The sequence below is a fragment of the Felis catus genome, chromosome A1, assembly GCF_018350175.1.
Source record: "Felis catus isolate Fca126 chromosome A1, F.catus_Fca126_mat1.0, whole genome shotgun sequence".
In the NCBI taxonomy this organism is placed as follows: domain Eukaryota; kingdom Metazoa; phylum Chordata; class Mammalia; order Carnivora; family Felidae; genus Felis; species Felis catus.
The window spans coordinates 95,779,174-95,801,805 of record NC_058368.1 but is presented as its reverse complement, the minus strand read 5'-3'; the positions used below and the strand labels follow the sequence as shown (position 1 = coordinate 95,801,805).

At 41.5% G+C, this 22,632-nt stretch overlaps 1 long non-coding RNA gene across 1 annotated transcript in view; it reads right to left on the bottom strand.

Annotated features, from left to right (window-relative positions):
* Positions 1-22,632, bottom strand: part of LOC123385477 — a 412,382-nt gene that overhangs the window by 18,054 nt on the left and 371,696 nt on the right. The window lies entirely within an intron of this gene.

Below are 22,632 nucleotides of genomic sequence, written 5' to 3'. Positions count from 1 at the left end.
GGGTATGCATTTATTACACAACTTTAATTCTAAAATGGCCGTGCTTTATTTTTTGGAAAGCCAAGCATTTTCCTGTTTCTTTTGATAAGTCTGTTTGGTTTTGAGGGGAAAAGAAATGCACAGAGAAGAAAGCAATCTCATCGCCTGATAATATTTTAGAAAACACAGACGTCTCTTTGTGCATACGTATCACATTATATCACAATTTAATAATGGGTCATTTTAACAAGAGGATTGTTTTTGTGTCTTAGCAGGCAAGAATTAAATTCTACACTCGGATTTAATTTAAGCCGGTACTTGCATTTCATGTCCAAATAATCCTTGAAAGGACCACGAGCTGTACATTCTATTTCATTCTTATCTCTATTTGAAAAATGATGTTTAATTTCTCCACAGAAGCACTACAGTGCATTGAAAGGCCTATGGCTAATACAGAAAGCCATTTGGTGGGAATACAAAAGTTGTCAGATAAACGTCAATTTATGACTCTATCAACATTCGATCTGTCCAGAAAGTGTGCACTGATTGAGTCAGTTTTGACAGATAAAGAGGACTCACTGAATATCCATTCCTGAGAAATATCCTTCATCAATATTTACATTTCTCTTGACAGCCAAATCGTTGCAAGCCTAGGCTGGGTAAATACAGGCTGCATCTGGCCAAAGTACAGTCATAGGCTTCCATTTCTCTAAAACTCCAAATATTTTGGGTGAGAATATGGGCCTATTTCTACAGACTTCCTGGACTTCAGACCTCAGTTACACTAATATAAACAGGGGAGGGGGGAAAAATGCATGACACTGATTTTAAGGCCTGGGTGCATTCATAGGCAGCTAACTTGTTACAGAAAAGGAACAAAGGGTGGTTTGAATTCCCATCCCCTCCCCCATTTTCCCCCCTTCTTCATTTTCTATTCTGCTGTAAGCAGTCACTAAAAATATACCTGGTCAATAAGGGGCAGGTAAAATTGGAGGGGTTGCTATAGGAACACACGAAGTGATGCAGAGAAATAACCACTCTCACTTATCCTGTGTTTTCATGTTGTGTTTCCATTGTAGTTAAATTCCACTTCAAAAGACATTCCTTAAGAAAGAGGCTACTTGAAATGCAGAAGACTTTCTGGGAGGATTTTATGTACTCCCTTTAAAAATAATAAATCCTGTACCCAAGTAGAGCTACAAGCAGAAAACTGGTATTTCTTCTATTCATTCCATTCGATTTTCAGTGCATTTTGAGGAGCCTCATTTTTACGCAATCGGAGACCAGGGAATGCATTTTAATAGCGATGAAAGCATGAATGATGAGTGCTCCCCGCTGAAGCTCTTGGCCCCTCCCCCTCCCCCTACTGCTGTCTCCCCTTTTGGCAGGCTGCACCTATGTTCCAACCCTGAGACCCTCCGCATTCCCAATTCGGTTGAATTATCCCCCTCGGACACTGTGCTCTCCTCAAATCTTGTGTTTTTGTTTTTGTTTTTCCAGAGGTGACATCCTCCTACTGCCTTTGTGCTGACCCTCATTGGAGAAGTCCAGCATACTCACTGGAGACATTTCGGACTGAGAACGCAAATAATTTCACATTGCCCACCCCCATGGCTGAAAGGACAGGGTCACGGCTACCACAGCTGCATAAAAACCTTCTGGAAGGAGGGCTGTGGAGGAAGCTTTCTGCACAACTCCAAGTCTTCTATCAGAGGGAGAGCTGAGCTCCACCAAAGCCTTGCCCATAGCTGTACCTTTTCATATCCCCAACTCCTAAGCTCGGTTAATTTTCTTCCCTCCCCTCCAAAGCTGTGGGTGTAGCCCACAGGCAATTTGTTCTCAAAACCAGGGACCGAGAACAGTTTCTAGGCCACTGATCAAAAAGTCCCATAGATCAGGACTGCTCAGGAAACAAGATCTTTCGCAAAACCACATCAACGGCATGGTGAGACGCTAGCTTCCCTTCCTTCTCTAGCAAGTTGGAGACAAATGTCAATTGTTGATTCTTTCCTTATTAAAACAAACAAACAAAAAGGTTCTATGGTTGACAGGGTAGAAACTGTGGTTCATCGGACAGTCGCCTTACTCCATTTAGTATAGATGAGAAAGTGGTTTTCACCTGGAGCATTTGGTGAAGCATTGGGTTTGAGGAAGGAAAGGAAAGGAAAGGAAAATGAACACCTCCAAATATAAAAGCCACACCAAGAAATTTTTGAAATACATCGAATGACTTAGATCAGTAATATTTATGCAAATTACCAAACAAGCACAAACTACTCACGGTTGGGGGGGGGGGGTGGAGGTGTCAAACACTCAAAACTTTTAGTACCAGTTAACCCTGCCAGATTATTGACATGCATGATGGCTCTTCAAGAGTCTGTAATCACGAGCATATTTCCGTGTGGCTGAGAGGGGGCAGAAAGTGAGCAAAGTAATTTCTCCACCACTGGTTTCTGACCAAACAGCAAAACAGTAAAACTCAAGACTCTCTTTATCAAATCTCCAGGGCCTGCTCCACCAAAGCACCTAGCATGCATTATATCGTTGCCACCTTTTTGATGAGAGTGTACATGATAGCTCTAGAATGTATTTTTAAAGCTTTTTCCCAGACTGAAGGAAAGGGTTTATCAAATCCTCGGACTGAGAAAGAACGTTTTCTGAAACTACAAATGTCTAAATTACCAACACTTCCTCCTCAAGCCCCACAAGAAAACGCATCACCAGGTAAGACAAAAACGTACCATTCCAGAAATGATTTCTAATGTTTGTAAGATGCTGTTTTAAGCGGAGTCATCCTTTTGTTTCAAATTGATGTTGGGGAGAGCTGGACTGGATGAGGACATTTGAGCCTTCCAAGAAAATGGGACCATTTATAAATGATACCGTTCATCTCCAGATCTGTTAGCTGGAGGGCAATGCTGTATGTTTAGCTTAGAACATGAATTTTAATCACCCTATAAAATAAAGTTTGCAGACTTATCTAAATTGCAGTGGATACTTTTCCAATACAACCTATCTTGTCCTTTTTCCAATACAACCTATCTTGTCCTTTTAACTATGCTGAATCTGTCTCATCGCAAAAGACACACGTTTGTTTGTCTTCATAGGAGCATTATTACTTAAAAAAATTTTAATGTTTATTTACTTTGAGAGAGACAGAGAGACAGAGCACGAGAGGGGAAGGGTCAGAGAGAGAAGGAGACAACAGAATCCGAAGCAGGCTCCAGGCACCAAGCTGTCAGCACAGAGCCCGATGTGGGGCTTGAACTCACGAACCCCAAGATCATGACCTGAGCAAAAGTCAGACGCTTAACTGACTGAGCCACCCAGAGTGCCCCGGATGCTGGAGCATTAGCATTTTTAACCTGCATCAGCGCCCACACAGAAAAGGAACTGATTTTAGAATTACCAAATTGGCTTATGTACACGCACAATTATTTACTAATTACAATTTTTTCTTGAGGGCATTCCACTCGGGACTCAACTGTAGGATTTGCAGTCAGTCCCATTTAGGCCAAAAGATATGTTCAGTTCCTCGAGCACTGAGGTACCTTTCGTGTTACCCCTGAGAAACGAAAGACAACTCTGTACGGGTTTCACGCACAGTCTGTCAATAACTACATGTTGTCTCACCTGCCTGTGTTCAGAACCAATTCAGAGTCATGAGAGTCAGACAGATGTAAATGTCCCAATCACCTCTCTACATTATTAAACTGACACTGGCCTCTGTGGCTTAGCTAAACAAGTAGGATTCACCCTTGAAGTACATAGACTCATCCATTCCGGTCCCTGGCTAGTTAGACGGACTCCGGGCCCCACAGCAGGAGCAGGGCATTGACGTTTAGAACCTCCAACACGGAGGCTCAGAGAATAAGGTGGGCATTCCGATGTCAGTGGGCTCCCCCAAAGAAGAAGAGACTCTGAAGAGATTATGATCAACCTCCCCCTCTCCATCCAAGTTCCAATCAGACCATGTCTTCAGAGAGCGGAGTCAATGGCTCAAAAGGCCAGCTGCAGTACTCTTCCTGTGCCCCTTCCAGAAGGAAGCATGGAGCCAAGGGAAAAGGGACCCCCTCCACCCCAGTGCCCGCCTCTCCTCACCTAGTATGCTGCAGAAGCAAGTGTTATAAATGAAAATTCAACCAGCAGAAATAAGTAATTTGCCTTGGTAAGTTCTTAATTTAATATGGAGAAGTGATTGAAATAATAGGGAAACTTCACTCATTATTTTTTTAATGTTTATTTATTTTTGAGGGAGAGAGAGAGAGAGAGAGAGCGCATGAGGGGGAGAGGTAGAGAGAGAGGAGACGCAGAATCCGAAGCAGGCTCCAGGCTCTGAGCTGTCAGCACAAGAGCCGGAGTCAGGGCTTGAACTCACAAACCACTAGATCATGACCGGAGCCGAAGTCAGGTGCTTAACCAACTGAGCCAACCAGGTGCCCTGTCATTAATTTCTAATATTAAGCCATATTTCCACTAGCATGAATCCTTTGATATTGGCTTTACCTATATAATAACAAGCAAACTGGTGTAGGATTTTTAAATTTTCATAGTCTTGATAATCATTTTTGTCTCAGCTAAAAAGCCACATATACACACACATACTATTGAGTTTCTCAGCCCTTTGTGTATTTATCACTGTTTTCAAAAAAAAAAAAATCCTTCCCAATTATCTCACCCCAATACAGTATAGCAAAATTTGCTTTGTTTACATTGAGTATATCGTGTCTGTATAATATCTACCATGCATTACCTCCTTATGCACAAAGGCCCTGGGGTCTTTTTTAGGCTGTGCCAGTATCTTTGAGCCTAATATTTTGATAAAAACTAAAGCTTAGATGAATTATATTTAATACACTGTGCAGAATAAAAATACTTAGAACCCTGCAATATCCTTTTGGTCTTTGACTTCCAAATGCTTGGGGTGAGCTAAAAATTGTGGATATAAAGAAAAGATAACATCCCGGAGGGTGTTCTTCATGAGTTTCAACCATTCTCACATCGGGGTGCCTGGGTAGCTCAGTCGGTTGAGCGCCTGACTTCAGCTCAGGCCATGATCGAACGGTTTGTGAGTTCGAGCCCATGTCAGGCTCTGTGCTGGCAGCTTGGAGCCTGGAGCCTGCTTATTATTCTATGTCTCCCTTTCTGTCCACCCTTCCCCTGCTTGTGCTCTCTCTCTCACTAGCTCTCAAAAATAAATAAATAAAGAATTAAAAAAAAACACTTTCACATCAACACAGAATAACCATACTACAGGAGAAGTGCACCGTCATAATCTCTCACAGGTGCTGCATCCAAAGTTATCTTGTGTCAGTCCGATGAGTGATTAACTTGCACAGAATAAGCAATTAACTCTTCCCTTGCATCATGTGCCATTGGAAAATAATCATCGGACACTTCATGCCAGGTGCTGGGGGACACAAGACAAATAACCCAGGGACTTTAAGGTGTGTATGCATTAGCAAGGAAGGTCAGCTTACACAGTCATCCCCAAGTCTTTCTCATAAGAGAGAAGCCTACTGTGCTCTCCGTTAAATGGAGACATGGAGGTTTCTGAGAGAACAAAGATCATACAGGGCATTCCAGAAAAACGATCCTGGAACAAGTAACAGGTTAACCCTATGTTGAAGAAAGAGTTGTATTTAGATCAACAGGGAGGAGCGCAGGAGTCATCCAAGCAGGAATGTAGAGGAGAATTCTGGAAGCCTAAGGATGAGATGGAAATGAACCTGGCTTCCCCAGAAGTTAGAGCATCAGACTAAGAGCCTAAGTGATATTCTTTTAAGTGGGCATATTCCCTAGGAGACAGGAGTTAAGGATTAAGAGGACTGAAGCTGGCAAGGGCTTCTGCCTTGTTCCTCCTTCCAAGAGGAATATACATTTTCTCACAGGTGCTGCAAAATAAAACCTAGTGCTCCATCTTTGGGAAGACTTCCCCAAAGGCCCAACTTCATTTCAAGATCAACGGTCAATGGATGGAGAAAGGCAGGCAAAGTGGGAACATTTTCATACTGGCTTCCAAATCCCACTGGCCCAAAGTCCTCTGCACGTGACACTAACTCCCCCCCACACTTCCAGGCTGGACTTGTGCAAGTGTGGACACCCAAAGGGCTCCCACTGAAGCATCGACAGTAAAGCCCCTGGCCAATTATCTTTAATGTTAACTTCTTAGGAAGCTTCCTCTAATGAAATGAGCAAGTGACTGGGAGATGAAGTTGAGAAAAGTGGACTCGAAACAGCAATGTATGTGGTCATGCTTTTGTAATCAATTCAGCAAAGAGGTCACATGGGCACGGACCATGGCCGTCACAATGGGGTTGGTAAAGTGCTGGGCCAGGGATCAGGGGACTGGGGTTCTGGTCCATATGCCGCTCATGAGTCACGCTCAGAGCTCAGACATGTGAAATCACTTCTCTGGGCCTCAATATTCTTGCCTATAAAATGATATCACTGAACCTGTCCCGCTTACCTCATCAAGTTAAGAGACAAAAGACATGTTGGAAATTCTTTAGAAAAACCTGAGAGATCACTGTAATCAGCAGAATGTAGGAACAAGGACAGTCGCATTATCCTTTACTGGTGCTTCATCTAGGCTTAGAGACACTGCAAGTCAAAAACCAGGAAGAAAACTTAGGTTTATCTTCCCAGCTTCATGTAAATAGGGTCCGCTTATTGGAAAAAATTCGGTAGAGTTGAGGCAATTACCTAGATGATTAGACATTCCAACAAATAAAACGAGTCACAATGGAACCAACAGATTTCTGTGGAGAAGGAACAATATTGTTCTCAACTGAGCTCACCAGATTGCTTACAAGAAATAACTTCCCTCAATTCTAAGCTCTCAGTCATAGCTTGCTTTGTAAGCACAAAGCATCTTAATTTGTCACTGCAGAAATTTAATAACTATTGCTTTGTCTCCACTAGCAAAACTAATTTTTTTAAATAAGATAATTATCTAGAAAATAAAATCTTTAAAACCGCATTAGATGAATTCATCTTAATTTTAGGCAAAAAAATAAAAGATAAAATAAAGATCCTGTACCTAGACTATCAAGATAATTACTTCAGTGTGTATTTTACAAACAAGCACACATCTCCCTGTAGCTCCATTAGCTACCTCAAATCACTAAGGCCATAATGTCATAGCTCTGTCATTAAACTGCCCCTACTACCCTCTGTTCCAATCTTACCTGCAGCCCACCTCACCTTCAGGCAATGGAAGCAACACAGATTATGAGTGGAATTTTAAGGAACCAATAATCCCAGTAGCTTTTTCTCTGGTTTTAGCATCTAGAGGATATAGGACTCAGTCTGTAAAGAAAATGGCAGAAAAGCCTTCGATGTGTGTGGGGGAGGGGGACTTTAAAAAGTCGAACATTCTAAGTTCCTGCTGGTAAGTCAGAATCAAGTGACGTCTGTCCTTCTGGTTCCACTAACTTGTTGTGACCTTAAGCAAGTAACAAAGCTTACCTGAGCCCTAGTTGCAGCAAGTATTAATAAATACATTAGTCTGAATGTTCTAGAAGATATTCTCTAGCTCTGATACTCAGTGGTTACTGACCCAGCAATATGAAATGGTTTCCTTATGAACATGACCTGTGATAGTTAAGGTTTAACTGGTCAAACCTGGTATTATCAAACATCATAGAAACAGCAGGAACCACAACTAAAGGAGTCCATGCTGCAGTGGACAAACCTTACCTCTGTTGATTGCTTAATTTATCTAAGTTTGAGTCTGGTACTCTGAGTTGCAGATATAACATTTGTAATGAAAACAGTACAGCTGATATTATCGAAGTCAGATGCAGCAGAGCAACCGGGAGGCTCAACCAGTTAAGCACCTGACTTCAGCTCAGGTCACGATCTCCTGGTTCATGAGTTCGAGCCTGGCATCGGGCTCTGTGCTGACAGCTCAGAGCTTGGAGCCTGCTTTGGATTCTGTGTCTCCCTCTTTCCTCTGCCCCTCCCCACTTACTCTCTGTCTCTCTCTGTCTCTCTGTCTCAAAAATAAATATTAAAAAAAAAAATCAGACGTGGTAACTATATGCCCCGTCTCCATTTCCCAGTGCAAAATAATTCGATACATGCAGGGCTACGCAGCTTTGGCATGTTTTCTAGAACTACTTCCATTTCCTCCAAGTCTTTTTCTACCTTCCGGTATGGGGTAGTCCAAGCCAATCACAGGATTCTCATATTCAGCTCAGCCTCCACGTCAAGGACGTAGCGAAGTCTATTCTTGTGCCAAAGTTCTGCCAGTTCTCTTTACACTATTTCCTATCTCACCCCACTTTATCATCTCACTCACCTTCTCTGGATTCTTTGGCGGTCTGGGCTGAAGCCTCTCGATTTAGTCTTTAGCGAATACTCATGTTTAAACACACAAGCACGCACAACACCCAACTATGTGTCTTGCCTCGCTTCAGAAACACAGGGCGACTCGTGAAGAAACACGTAGGATAGAAAAATGAAATATGTTCTCAGTCTGCAAGAAAGTTGAGGCAATGAAAAAGTAAGGGTAATAAATGTGAAGGTGCCAGGAGATAAGTTAACAACATTTATGCCATAAAATCCTATGCACATAGTAAAGGGAGAGCTCAAATTTGTTACTCCCTTTCTATCTGTCAGCAGGAAGAGGAAATATGACTAGTTATGTAATTTAGTGTGTTCATAAGATAAAGATATACCAATCGCTCTGAAGAAGCACAGAGAAATACCTCTTCCAGACTCCTACAAGAAAGCTACTCTGTCATGTGCTGAACCAGCAACTTCATCCTTCTAGGAAATAAGCCACAGAGCTCCATAGTTTGGTTTCTGATGACATCCTTCAATATAAGCTGATGACAAGCCTAAGGGGCAATACCACAAAAGCAAGAGTACAGGATGTTGATAAAGATGTGGTCATCTGGTTGAATCCAATGACAGATCTTACATCACTGAGAATATTGTGTCTCTCAACCAAATTTTTTCATGGCTATCGTGGGGCCGTGCGGTCAAGGTCATCTCCTCCAAAGTGTATCTGAATTGCAGGGCGATGGTTAAGTGACCAGCCACATGCTTTAGCAGCTCGCCAAGGCAGGGCCAGAATGGCCATTCTTCCATGAAAAGTGAGTTGGTTGACAAAAGCAATTGCCTACACAAGAGGGCCAAGCCACACACGTTCTGAGGTGATTCAGGGGAGACCCCAGTGGGTCTCTTCCCAGACAGCTGTTACCACAACACACAAATGACAGGGCAGGAGAGGGCCTCAAATGCTATGCCACAAAATGCAACAGTGTTCAAGTCTTTCAAAATCCTAAGGCAACTTCGGGGCACCTGGGTGGTGCAGTTAAGCGTCCAACTCTTGAGCTCGGCCCAGGTCATGACCTCACGGTTCTTGAGGTCGAGCCCTGCCTCTGCACCATCAGCGCAGAGCCTGTTTGAAATTCTGTCTCTCCCTCTCTCTGCCCCTCCTCTGCTTGTGCTCTCTCTGTCTCAAAATAAGTAAGTAAACTTAATAAAATTTTTTTTAAATCCTAAAGCAACTTCAGCAGTCTACCTTGCCCATTAAATAATAAATCAAATATCTACAAAGCATCCATTTGAGGTCTAGAGCCTCTTGAGGGGTAATTTCCTGCTATGCCCTAGAAAGATAAAATTGCCACAAGCTGGTCCGTAGTCATCAACTGGATGAAATAACCTGTCACCGAGCAGTGTTATTATTTATAGACCAGTTAGAAACTGGATGCCTGTTGAAACAAACGTGAGACCTCAGTTTTGGAAGAGGTGATATGTGATCCCTTTGACTATGAAGACCATTTCCAGTCTGGTATTACAACCTTTCCATCTCTACAGACGAAAAGGCTTGGCTTCCAATATTTTAGAGTATGTGTCTGGGGTGGGGGGTGGGGGATGGTGAGGGCATCATCTTTTTTGTAAATATTAAGTTGTTTATTCTGACAGGCCTAAACTGGGAAAACACCTAAACTTCTTTATTTATTTATTTATTTTATTTTTAATTTTGAGAGAGAGAGAGAACTTGAGCAGGGGACAGACAGAGAGAAAGAGGGAGACACAGAATGTGAAGCAGGCTCCAGGCTCTGAGCTGTCAGCACAGAGCCCGACGCGGGGCTCGAACTCACGGACCACGAGATCATGACTGAGCCGAAGTCGGACACTCAACCGACTGAGCCATCCAGGCGCCCCAACCCTAAACTTCTTAATTCAGTTTCACCTTTACATTCTTCCACAACTACAACAGTTTGGCATACATTGTGCACTGTCAACAAATACTTACTGAATGATAAATTTGTGCCCAAATAAGACATTAACTCACTCCACTGAAAATAATTATTAGATAAGAGTCTTTCTAGATTAATGATACTTTTTTTTTTAATTTTTAGTTATTGAGAGGGAGAGGGAGGGAGGGGCAGAGAGAGAAGAGAGAGGATCTCAAGCAGGCTCTGTCTTGTCAGTGTGGACCCAGATGCGGGGCTCCAACTCACAAGCCCACAAGATCATGCCCTGGGCCAAAATCAAGAGTCAGAGGCTCAACTGACTGAGCCCCCCAGGCACCCCTTGGATACATGTGATTCAGGACTCCAGGTGTGAAAAAACACTGCAGTCCAAGCTAATGCAAGTTTTCAACGAACATCATCAACCCAAGGTCTTTGCCCCGATCTAGTTTTATTCCTGACTGAAAGACTATGGAAGTCAACAAGAGCTGTGAACAATCACATAAATACAAACAACTACTCAAGTTGGTAAGGTATAAAACAGTCAATAATGGAACGCCGTGTTCAACAATGCTTCTTTTGTAGAAACTTGCCTGAAAAACTCAAGCCTGTGGCGTATCAAGTAAGTGTTTCAGAAGGCATAGATGTGAAGCTAGGAAGTCTGTAATTTTGGATACATAAAGGTATACCCAACTAAGAAGGAAGCTTAGCTACATTCAGGATTGATAAGCAAGTATTACAAAAATCCAGCAAAAAGGTTGCGTGGGAACCATACATTTCAGGGCATGAACAGACCTTTCAGCCAAATTCGAATGTCTTGCGTAGATTTATTGTTCCCAAGATTTTATTTTGTTTTGTTTTGCTTCTTAATTTAATTCTCAAATAGCCTCTGGGGTTATCTAATGGTTCTAATATAAACACTGTTAGGGCAGAAACCGGAATGCCTTTCAATTTTAGGGGCCAGATACAAAGATCTGGCAATGCTATTAGTTATAGGTGGTTCTTTATAAGAAGGGAACGGGTGTCTTTGGAAAGGTGACTCTCAGGCAATGAATTTTCCAGTACAGCAATTGTAAGAAAGTAAACTTTTCTGCCTGGTGACATCAATGCGTTCAAATGATTATTGAGCTTCTATTAAATTTCACCAACTCTGATGGGTGTGGAGAATGCAAAGGTAAATTCACCCAAGTCTCTGTTATCAAAAGCTCACATTCTGTGGGTGCCTGGGTGGCTCAGTAGGTTAAGCTTCTCACTTCAGTTCAGGTGATGATCTCACAGATCGTGGATTCGAGAAACACATCAGGCCCTGCACTGACAGTGCAGAGCCTTTCTGGGATTCTATCTTTTCTCGAGCTCTTTCTCACTCTAAATAAATAAATGAACAAATGAACAACAACAAAAAAAGCTCACCTTTTGTGACTCAGTTGTCATAACAATGATAGAAGCACAGGGAGAAAGGGACAAAATATCATAGAATATCTCTGGAAGAGGTGACGCCTCAATTAACTCTTAAAGGGTAATTAAGAGTTAGGTGGGGGAACAGGAAGACAATGCAAGGATTTCAGGCAGGAAACAGATGAACCCAGTGAGGAACCACAGGGAAAAGCCATAGAACTCCATCAGTGTTACATGATGGGAACATAACTTGAGAGTAAATGAGTTGTATGACTGGAGGCTGGAAAGTCACAAAGGGGTCAGATCAGAGAGTAGTTTTTCTTCTAAACCTTTGAAGTGTTAGAGCCAGCCAATGGAATTCTCCATGGAACGGGGAATCACTGCAAGGACAATATACTGGGAATGAAGCCTATTTTAATCAGGAAAGAATGACTTATGAGTATTCTTTTCATTTAAGGAATGTTGGCCCCAAGAGAGGGAGATAATTAAGCCAAAAGGATTTTATGGCTAAAATGTACGATTACATCAGAAAAACATTGACCCTTAGCGGAATATGACAGAATCATAAAGTGGGATGATCACTCTTGGTTCTCATTCCTAGTCCCCTAAGATAAATGAATACGTAGCTACAATAAATGGTTATCAGTCACCTTTTTTCTAGGACTTCTTAGATCCGATGGAAAAAAAAATCAGTAGCCTACGATGAGAGTAATTTTATTTCAAGGATGATGGAGTCGAACCTAGAAAAAAAGAAATTGCTTCTCATAGCCCTTGCATGACCTTTAGGCGTCTGAAATGTGCCAGAGACAATACGTTAGGATTATATGACTTTCTAGCCTCTTCCATTCCTGTGGCTTTGAAACTGTGTACTTCAGCTGCATCCTGGGCTACTACCCCACTAGTTTTCCTGCCTTTTTCAACATTTCTAGTCCCATTAGAACTAAAAACATCTTACATTGAAGAATATCTTTCCACAGAACCATTCATTTTTAGAGGAAATTAGGTGGAGACAACCCACAATTAGAGAAGCAATAGGTATGCATTAAAGGGCATTTGTCCTCCAGATTTATGCTTCACTCATGAATGACCTCATCACAGAAAGAAATTAGCATAATTTATATCAATAATTTGCTTCTGTGATGTGTGAAGAAAAGAATACCCCACAATAAATTAAAGATGCCTTTATGACTGCGTTTTATCAGCTTATTTACCCTTATTTACATTTAGAAATGCAATGTCCTATTAATAGAGTTATGAAAATGGTCCCACGGGCTGCAGGCCTCCTCATTTATGGTCTAATAGGAATAGTCACGTGTAATCGGGTTGAGTGGGAACGTTTTGCTGAGTTTGACTTGTTCATCACGATGCTGCACTGATGGCTGAAAGCCACTTCTAATTTTCTGGTTTTCCAGATGTGAGCTCAGCCTAAGCAGAGATGCTGTCTTTTGTGCAAACTAGTCAATCACTTGGCCCAACTCATTTGATTTGCCTTTTACAGTGACCTTTTGACTTGTAATCATCCACATTCTCTTCATGCTTTATTTCATTTTACTTTATGGGGAGAGCATTTTAGAATGTGTGTCATGAAAAGAGCTACATAAATATTAATGTATTGATGGTGTTAGGGCTTTTCAAACCTATATTTCACTTCCTGGGTTTTAAGAGCTCCAAAATTTACTGACCGCACAGAAAATACAGGTATAATGGACTTAGTGAAATGCCCCAAATGTGATAAAATGTATGAATTATTAATCCCACGAAAGTCAGTATGGTCCGGTGTAAATGCCAAATTTTCTGAACCAATCTTGGATGGATGGATGGATGGATGGATGGATGGATGGATTTATTTATTTACTTATTTTACTAACAGAGATAAAAATTTGGGATGGCACATCAATCTAATGAGTACTGTAATTTGGGGAGTTTCAAGTTAATTTATAAATAAATACAATAAAGTAAACAAAAGCATAAACTAGGACCTAACATAGAGTGATTAAGAAAACATTGTAACTTAAGGTTACATAGTCCTAACTCAATTCCTCTGGCTGTGCTGTCTTACTCCAAATCCTACATGGGGCTATGAGGGTAAAAGTCAACAGATTAACAATTGCTTTACAAGCTGTAAAGCTTCTCCCAAACAAACATTTCAGATAAAAAAAATCACCTTCATGGAACTCTTTACTTGTTATAACATACAGGCAAATTTAAGGAATGGAAAGGTCTGTACAAGGGTTCTATTTAAATACAGAATTATGGGGGGCACCTGGGTGGCTCAGTTGGTTAAGTGTTGGACTCTTGATTTCAGCTCAGGTTATGATCTCACAGTTCGTGGGTTCAAGCCCCTTGTCAGGCTCTGCGCAGTCAGCACAGAGGTTATGATCTCAGCACAGAGGTTATGATCTCACAGTTCGTGGGTTCAAGCCCCTTGTCAGGCTCTGTGCTGACTGCGCAGAGCCTGCTTGGGATTCTCTGTCTCCCTCTCTCTCTGTCCTTCCCTGCACATGCTCTCTTCCTCTCTCTCTCTCTCTCTCTCCAAAAAATAAAGAAATAAACAGTTAAATAAATAAATACACAATTTTTATATTTAACTATATCAATCTGCACAAAACGGACAATTCACTCAGGGCCTTCACTGTATAGCTAGTGAGAGGGCCAAGTCCATGGGGAAGACAGGAGATAAACCAACTATTCCTTCTTCTTGAAACGTTTGCCAAGTACGGACAAGAGAGATCGCTTTATATGAGGCAACGGAAGGGACGCAACACAAGAATAGAGATTCTACTCTAAGCGTGGCGGAGACGAAGCAAATATGAAAATGCACACCTAGAAAACAGGAAAAGGTTAATATTCTCCAAGGCAGTAATATACACTGCATGAGCTTCAAGGTAAGTCATGGAAGTTTCCTGATGTAGGGTCTTCTAGACTATGGGTTGATGGAAATGATATTCATGCATTACTGAAGAAGAACCTGAACGGTACACTAGACAGGACAATACAGGAAGAGGAAACAGAAGTCTGAGAAGTAGCGAGACACATTTGAGAGGCCAAAGTGACCTGTCCCACGTATATAAAGGACTGAATAAGGCTTTCATTTTTGCCTCACAAGGGTGGGCTACTCATGTGTTGGATGTGGCACCTGCTTGGGATTCTCTCCCTCTCTGTCTCTCTCCCTCCCTCCCTCCCTCTACCCCTTCCCCCTCGTGCTCTGTCTTTCTCTAAAAATAAATAAATAAGCTTAAAAATTATAAAATAAATAAATAAGGATACCCCAAAGAAAAAAAAACTATATCCTTAGCACCCTAAAAATAATTATTTCAACCAACGATAGCATGATGTTTCATGGTGAAAGAAGACTATTCTATTCAAGTCAAGAAAAAAAACAAATAGGTGCACCTGGGTGCCTCAGTTGGTTAAGTGACCGACTCTTGATTTCAGCTCAGGCCATGATCTCACAGTTCATTGCTTCAAGCCCCCTCACTGGGCTCTGTGCTGACAGTGGGGAGCCCGCTTGGGATTCTCTCTCTCCCTCTCTCTCTCTCTCCTCCTGCTTGTGAACTTTCTCTCTCTCCCTCTCCCTCTCTCTCTTAAAATAAATAGACTTCAAAAAAAGAAGGAAAAAAGAAAAAACACATAAATAACAACAAAGGGTAAAGCAGTTCTAACCCTCCCACCACCACCACCCCCCTTGTTACCACAATTAGCAAGCACCAATCCAGCAGTACGAACTTCCCAGGCACCTGACACTTGTTTCAGTTCCCCAGAATCTGATGACACACAGCTGACAGGACCGCCAGAGCCAGTTCCTGGCTTAGCTAGTCCTCCTGACCAATAGGAAACAGGCAAATGACCTTGGCAGGAGCACGCCGTGCACAGAACCAAGGAAAGTGGAAAAGAATGCAAGGAGTGGAAAATGAAGCAGCGAGCCACAGCAGGCTGGCCACTCTCAGCCGTGAGGTGCTGTGCCAAGCTCTTGGTGATACTGACGTTTCAAGCCATGGCGTTCCCATCCAGCGGCAGCAAGAGGCTCTCACCAAGAGGATTGCATGACATGATTTTGCTTTGGCTCTATGCTGGCAGTCCTCTGCTCGTCTTCCATTTAATTGGCTGTCTAAACCCCTCCTCGGATTCATGGAACCATGATCGGTAGCTTCTGCTTGACCCAAGAACCCTGACTGATACAGGTAGCCGGCGCTAACTGACAAGAGAAAATGTTGCAGTTGACGAATAGCGAATTGGAGGACACAGACTTCTAAGATGATACAATTGCCTACCTAACCAACTTAGACGTCAACTGAAAAAAACATGAGAAAAAAATAGGAGTTATTAAAATGTCACCATATTCATATCCAAAAATCGACCACATGAGCACTAATAGAAAGTAATACCTCATTTACAAGGTCACACCCCCCCACACACACACACAAAATACAACACACTGAAATGAAGATAGCAACGTGTAAAGAGACGTGGAGAAAAGTAGAAAATACACTAAATGACAAATTCTATTTAAATAAATGGAGACATCATGTGTTCTTGGCTAGGGAGACTATAAAAGCTGTAATTCACTCCAAACTAATATGTAAATGAAATGTGATTAAAATTAAATAACATAGGGCAAAACGTTACCAAGTTCCCAGGTGAATAACAGGAAATTTTGAAAACAGCTCTGAGGAAAAAAAGGCTGGTGACAAGGGACTAATCCTGCTAGATATTCAAATATCGACAAATATTAAAACATTCGATGTATTAACATATTAAACCCATATGATATCAGCATATTAAAACACTTTGGAGCAGGGCGCCTGGGTGGCTCAGTCGGTTGAGCGGCCGACTTCGGCTCAGGTCGCGATCTCACGGTCCCTGAGTTCAAGCCCCGCGTCGGGCTCTGTGCTGACAGCTCGGAGCCTGGAGCCTGTTTCGGATTCTGTGTCTCCCTCTCTCTGACCCTCCCCCGTTCATGCTCTGTCTCTCTCTGTCTCAAAAATAAATAAACGTTAAAAAAAATTTTTTTTTAAATAAAAAAAAATAAAACACTTTGGAGCTCTAGAAGTAAAAAGTGGTTCAGTATACCCTAAGAGAGACCAAGATGTATTCTAATAAATATGGGACTTGGGTCAACTATAATGATGGTACTGCAAACCACTGGGTAAATGTAGGACAGAGAATAACTACTCATTGCTATCTGGATAATAGGCTGCCATAATGAGCTGTGTAAACAGCATCTTTTCCTCAATTTCTTTAATGTTTATTTATTTTTGAGAGAGAGAGAGGGAGAGAGAGAGCAAGTGGGGGAGGGGCAGAGAGAGAGGGAGACACAGAATCCTAAGCAGGCTCCAGGCTCCCAGCTGTCAGCACAGAGCCTGACGCAGGGCTCGAACCCATGAACGCTGAGATCATGACCTGAGCCTAAATCAAGAGTTGGACACTTAGCTGACTGAACCACCCAGGTGCCCCCCTCCACAACATTTTTTAACTCATCTTGGCAACAAAGATAAACAAGTGGGACTGTAGCAAACTTGTAAAAAGCTTCTGCACAACAAAGGAAACTGTCAATCAACTGAAAAGGCAATCAGTAGAATGGCGTTTGCAAACCATATATTTGATAATGAATTAATATCTAAAATAAAGAAAGAACTCACACATTTTGATGGCAAATAAAACCCTGCAGATACTCCAATTAAAAATGGGCAAAGGACCTTAACAGCTATTTTTTTCCAACAAGACATACAAACGGCCAAAAGTATGTAAAAAGGTGCTCGACATCACTAATCACCAGGGAAATGCAAATCAAAACCACAATGAGTTATCACCCCATACTTGTTAGGATGTCTATTATGAAAAAAGAGATAAGTAATCTCCTGTTATTAGAGCTCACCTTAATGACTTCATTTTACCTTAATTACTTTCTTTTAAGAGAGAGCAAGAGAGGGAAAGAAAGAGAGTGCACAGGTGTGTGAGTGGGGAGGGCAGAGGGAAGGGAAACTCTTAAGCAGCCTCTACACTAATGTGGGGCTCAGTCTCACAACTGTGAAATCATGACCTGAGCCAAAATCAGGAGTCAGACATTTAAGTAACTAAGCCACCCAGATGTCCTTTTAATTACTTCTTTTAAAGGTCCTATCACCAAATATTCTGAAGCCTGGGCAGGGAGGTGGGGGGGGGGGGGGGGTTTACAATTTCAACACATGAATTTTGGAAGGACCCAGTTCAGCCCATAACAAGTTACCCAAGTGGGAACAGACCAGCAGCGACCTCAAACTTCTATTCAGAATCACAAATTCTGCAGTTGAGATTTGACTATCTATATTTTCAAAAATACTCAAGGTGATTCTGAAGTATGATAGTTTTTTTTATAAATATTTATTTATTTTGAGAGAGACAGATAGTGTGTGTGTTCACACAGACACAAGCAGAGAAGAGGGCCAGATAGAGAGGGAGAGAGAGAAAGTCTCCAGCAGGCTCCACACTCTCAGCATGGAGCCCGACACAGGTCTTGGTCCCACGACTCTGGAATCATGACCTGAGCTGAAATCAAGAGTTGGACTCTTAACCGACTGGGCCACCCAGGTGCCCCAGAAGTATGATAAAGTTTGAAAAACACGGTCTTAGACTGAAACAATGTGTTCAAGAACTAAAATGAGAAAAGTAAAGTGAGAGTTTGTATTGGGATGAAGAGCATCCCCTCAAAATTCCATGTGCACCCAGAATGTCAGACTTCAACCTTGTATGAAAATAAGGTCTTTGCAGATACAGTTAAATCAAGATGAGGTCATACTCGATTAGGGTGGGTCCTATCCAGTGACTGGTGTTTTAGATGAGAAAAAATAAAGGCACAGGCAGACACACCGCAAGAGTGGCATGGGAAGGAAGGACGCAGAGATTAGAGTGGTATCTCTACAAGCCAAGAACATCAAGGATTGTCTGGAAATCATCAGAAGCTGGAACCAACAACTATAAGGATGCTGTAGGGAAGGCAAAGCCCAGCCAACAACTTCATTTCAGATGTCTAGACCCCTGATTTCTGTTGGCTTAGGCCTCCAAGTTTATGGCTTGTTATGGTGGCCCTGGGGAACGAATAGGGAGTTCTATTAAAAACTGAGTTGATTTAATATTTTTGAATAAAGGTTTTTTTTTCCTAAATGGATTACAGGTCTGTTTATCACCTTGATTGTGGAGATGGTTTCATGGGTACATGCCTATGTCTAAACTCATCAAATCATATACACTGAATATGTCCAGTTTTTTGGTATATCCATTATATTGCAGTGTACCTCAGCTTTTTTAATCTGTAAAATAAGTATCTTACATATACAATAAAAACAATACAATAAGTTGTATTGTAAAACCAAATACAATAAAAAGATTAATTGAGAAGCTGGAAAAAAAATATCAGCAATGCTTTATGACATTGCTCAATTTCTTTAGTTGACAAAAAGCCCATAAAAATGAGTAAGGGAAATATGGATAACACCAAAAGGGGGAAAGATAGTGAAAATTAGAGAAGACATTTTACAGGACAAAGATAAACGTAAGCCAAAAAATGTTTTAAAATGTGGTCCATGGCATTATTACACGAAACTAAAATAAGATGATTCTTTTCAACCATCAGAATGACACATTAAGTTACAATGTTTAAGGCTAACAAGTTGTACAAAAACAGGCAATTTTCTGCGTTCTGGGTGGAAATTAAATTGTACACTTTTGGTAAAGCAATTTGACAATATCTATTAGATGTTAACAGGCACGCAGCATCACACCCAATTACATACACAATTATTTCAAGATAGAAGTGAAAGGATATTCCTCACAGCATATTTTGCCAAGGAAAAAGACAAAAAGCTACAGACAACCTAAAAATGTATGATATATGTAAATCATATAAACCACATATATGATACTAATCTATTATGAAATATCTGAACTAAAGAAAAAATATGCAGACATTTAAAAGATTGAGGTACATTTCTATTTATTAATATGGGAGGTGTTTGTTTAATTATTTTTTTCTAAGAATTTATTTGGAAGTAATCTCTACAACCAACATGGGACCTGAACTCACAACCCCGAGATCAAGAGTTGCATGCTTCACCGCCTGAGCCAATCAAGTGAGTGCTCCAACATGGAAAATTTCTGGCATTTTCTTTTTTCTTTTTTTTAAATAAGTTTATTTATTTATTTAGTGTGAGAAAGAGACAGAGAAAGAGAGCAGGGGAGAGGCAGTGAGAGAGGGAGAGAGAATCCCAAGCAGGGTCCATACTGTCAGCACAGAGCCCAACATGGGGCTCCAACCCATGAACTCCAAGATCATGATCTGAGCCAAAACCAAGAGTCGGACCAACCAATTGAGCCATCCAGGTGCCGTGTGGTATTTTAATAAACATAAACATTCAGGAGCAGAAAAATGAAGCTTGTTTACTTATTTTTCAAATTCACAAATATTTTTTTTTTCCTAGAAGGGATTATAAGGAATGATTACCAGTGGGTATCTTTGTAAAGGGGGCTTCAGGGTGTAAGAAAAGAGGCCTCTCTCTTCACATATCACCCCTCTGTATGGTTTACCTATTCTTAGCATAGGTATTTAGAGATATACATAAAAACAGGCATAAATATCATGCCAATTTATATCACTTGGACGGGGACATTGGGTTTTTTTTTTAAATGTTTTTTTATTGTAGTTTTCTGTGCTGAAACCACTCACTCTTTAAAGTTTCAAAAAAGGCAGGCGACAATTAACTTTCCACTTAAATGATTTACACACTGGGAAAAACAAAAACAATATGCACATCTTTCCTACTACGCTTCTTTGCACTCATGAGCACACGCTGAGTGTTATAACACAGAAGCCTGGGATTTTAACTCCTCCTTAGCTGGGCCCTCCTTCCTAAGTTTTGGCCATCACCAAGTAATCAACCGGTCTCTGGTGGGTCCTTCCACATCACCACTCATTGAGATGACAGCACTTAAGCTGAAGAAATAGGACTTCCACCTAAAACTCTGTTTTAAAAACTGACTTTATAAATCAAGGGACAAGAACACTGCATGACATAAATAGTCAGCAGCCCCGACACCTGTCTGAGAATTTAGAAAGATCCACTCTGTAATGCTGCGGTTGGTGACCTATGACAGCCAACAACTCTGGGTAATTTGGTTTCCTGACCCTTCAGATTTGGTCCTTCTCATCATTCACTCGAATGCCTCCGCCAGGCAAGGCGGGAAGACAAGTGAGGAAGGATGGATGTTTAGAGAATTCAAGGTTAACAGTTTACTCCATATCAGTCGTGACAGAGGGTGGGTAAGAGCTCAAGTTGTGGGGTGGAAGGCAGGGGGGTTTGGCTTTTTTTAATATATTGGCCATTAAAAAATATTACACTGGAGGGGTACCTGGATGACTCAGTCGGTTAAGTGTCCTACATTGTATTTTGGCTCAGGTGACGATCTCACGGTTCATGAGATTGAGCCCCACATCAGCCTCTATGCTGACAGCAGGGAATCTCCTTGAGATTCTCTCTCTCTCTCTCTGCCCCTCCCCCACTTGGGTTCTTGGCCTCTCAAAGTAAATAAACTTTTAAAAATATACTGTAAACATACGTGGAATCCAGGTTTTTACTGTATCAGCTATGATAAATGGAAGAGACACCATGAACAAGTCACAAGGATCAGGCATACAAATTTCATTGTAGGTGATTGCAGCTTTGGGACAAAAGTAATTACCTTAAAAGGAACGGACATGCACATTTCAGTGAAGTGAGATATAAATTATGTGCCATGTTTTTTTTTTTTTCCATCCTGGACCCACTTCCACTCTGTAAAGCACATTTTAACTTTTGATTCAGATTATTTGAGACCAAAACCAGTAAGAGTCAGCGAGATAGAAAATAAACCTGGTCCCGTAGTTCAACAAGCGGGTTGGCTTTTTCACTGATAAGTGAGTCATGGTTACATATAAGGTGCTCTAGGAATGATCTGGACAAGGTAAAGGTGGGTACCTTTCCTAATACCAGTTTCCCTGCTTGCTTACATATATGCCTTGTGACCCCTGGTGATATTGTGCTCCTAAAGGAGGTGAGGTCCTGATAATCCACTTTCTTTAGAAAAGTCATTGTGTTTTTGCAGAACTAGCAACGTGAAATACTGGAAACAAAAAGTCTTTATAAAATGAGTTTTAATTTATACAGCTAAATGCTTAAAAAGCAGAAAAGACTTACTTGTTTTTACCTGTTTCTCAAATACATTTTTTAAATGTTTGTTTATTTTTGAGAGAGAGACAGAAAGACAGAGCACAAGCAGGGGAGGGGCAGAGAGAGAGGGAGACACAGAATCCAAAGCAGGCTTTAGGCTCTGAGCTATCAGCACATAGCCTGATGTGGGGCTCAAACTTACAAACTGTGAGATCGTGACCTGAGCCAAAGTCTGACGCTTAACCAACTGAGCCACCCAGGTGCCCCTCATATACATTCTTTCAGACATTAAAGGGACCTATTAGGGGCGACTAGGTGGCTCCAGTAGGTTGAGTGCCTGACTCCTGATTTCAATGCAGGTCATGATCTTGCAATTCCTGGGATTAAGTCTTGCATTGGAGTCCACGCTGACAGTGTGGAGCTTGCTTGGGATTCTCTCTCTCCTTCTCTCTTTGCCCCTCACCCACTGAATGAACGAACGAATGAACGAACGAATGAACGAATGAACAAATGAATATTTTGGGTCAGGGCTATCACATTATCTAAGTAGAACTGCAGAGTGAGGTGCTGTGTGCCCACTGAGTTACCCAAACACACACCATGTGTTCCCTGGAGCAGGTCTATGAACCCCTCTCAACTGGTATGTGAACTCTTATGGGTCTGTACATCACTTTTATAAGTTATCCAGAGGTGTTCTTGATACCTAAACTGATTGAAAAATGCAGTCCTATGGAACACACAAACCCCTATATTGTTTTTAGAGCCTTTAAACACATGAAGCCTGGCCATGCTCATCAGTCAGTCACAGGACAGACCCGAGCGATGGTAACCCACCAAGTAAGCTCTCCAAGGATACAGTTTGTGTTTAG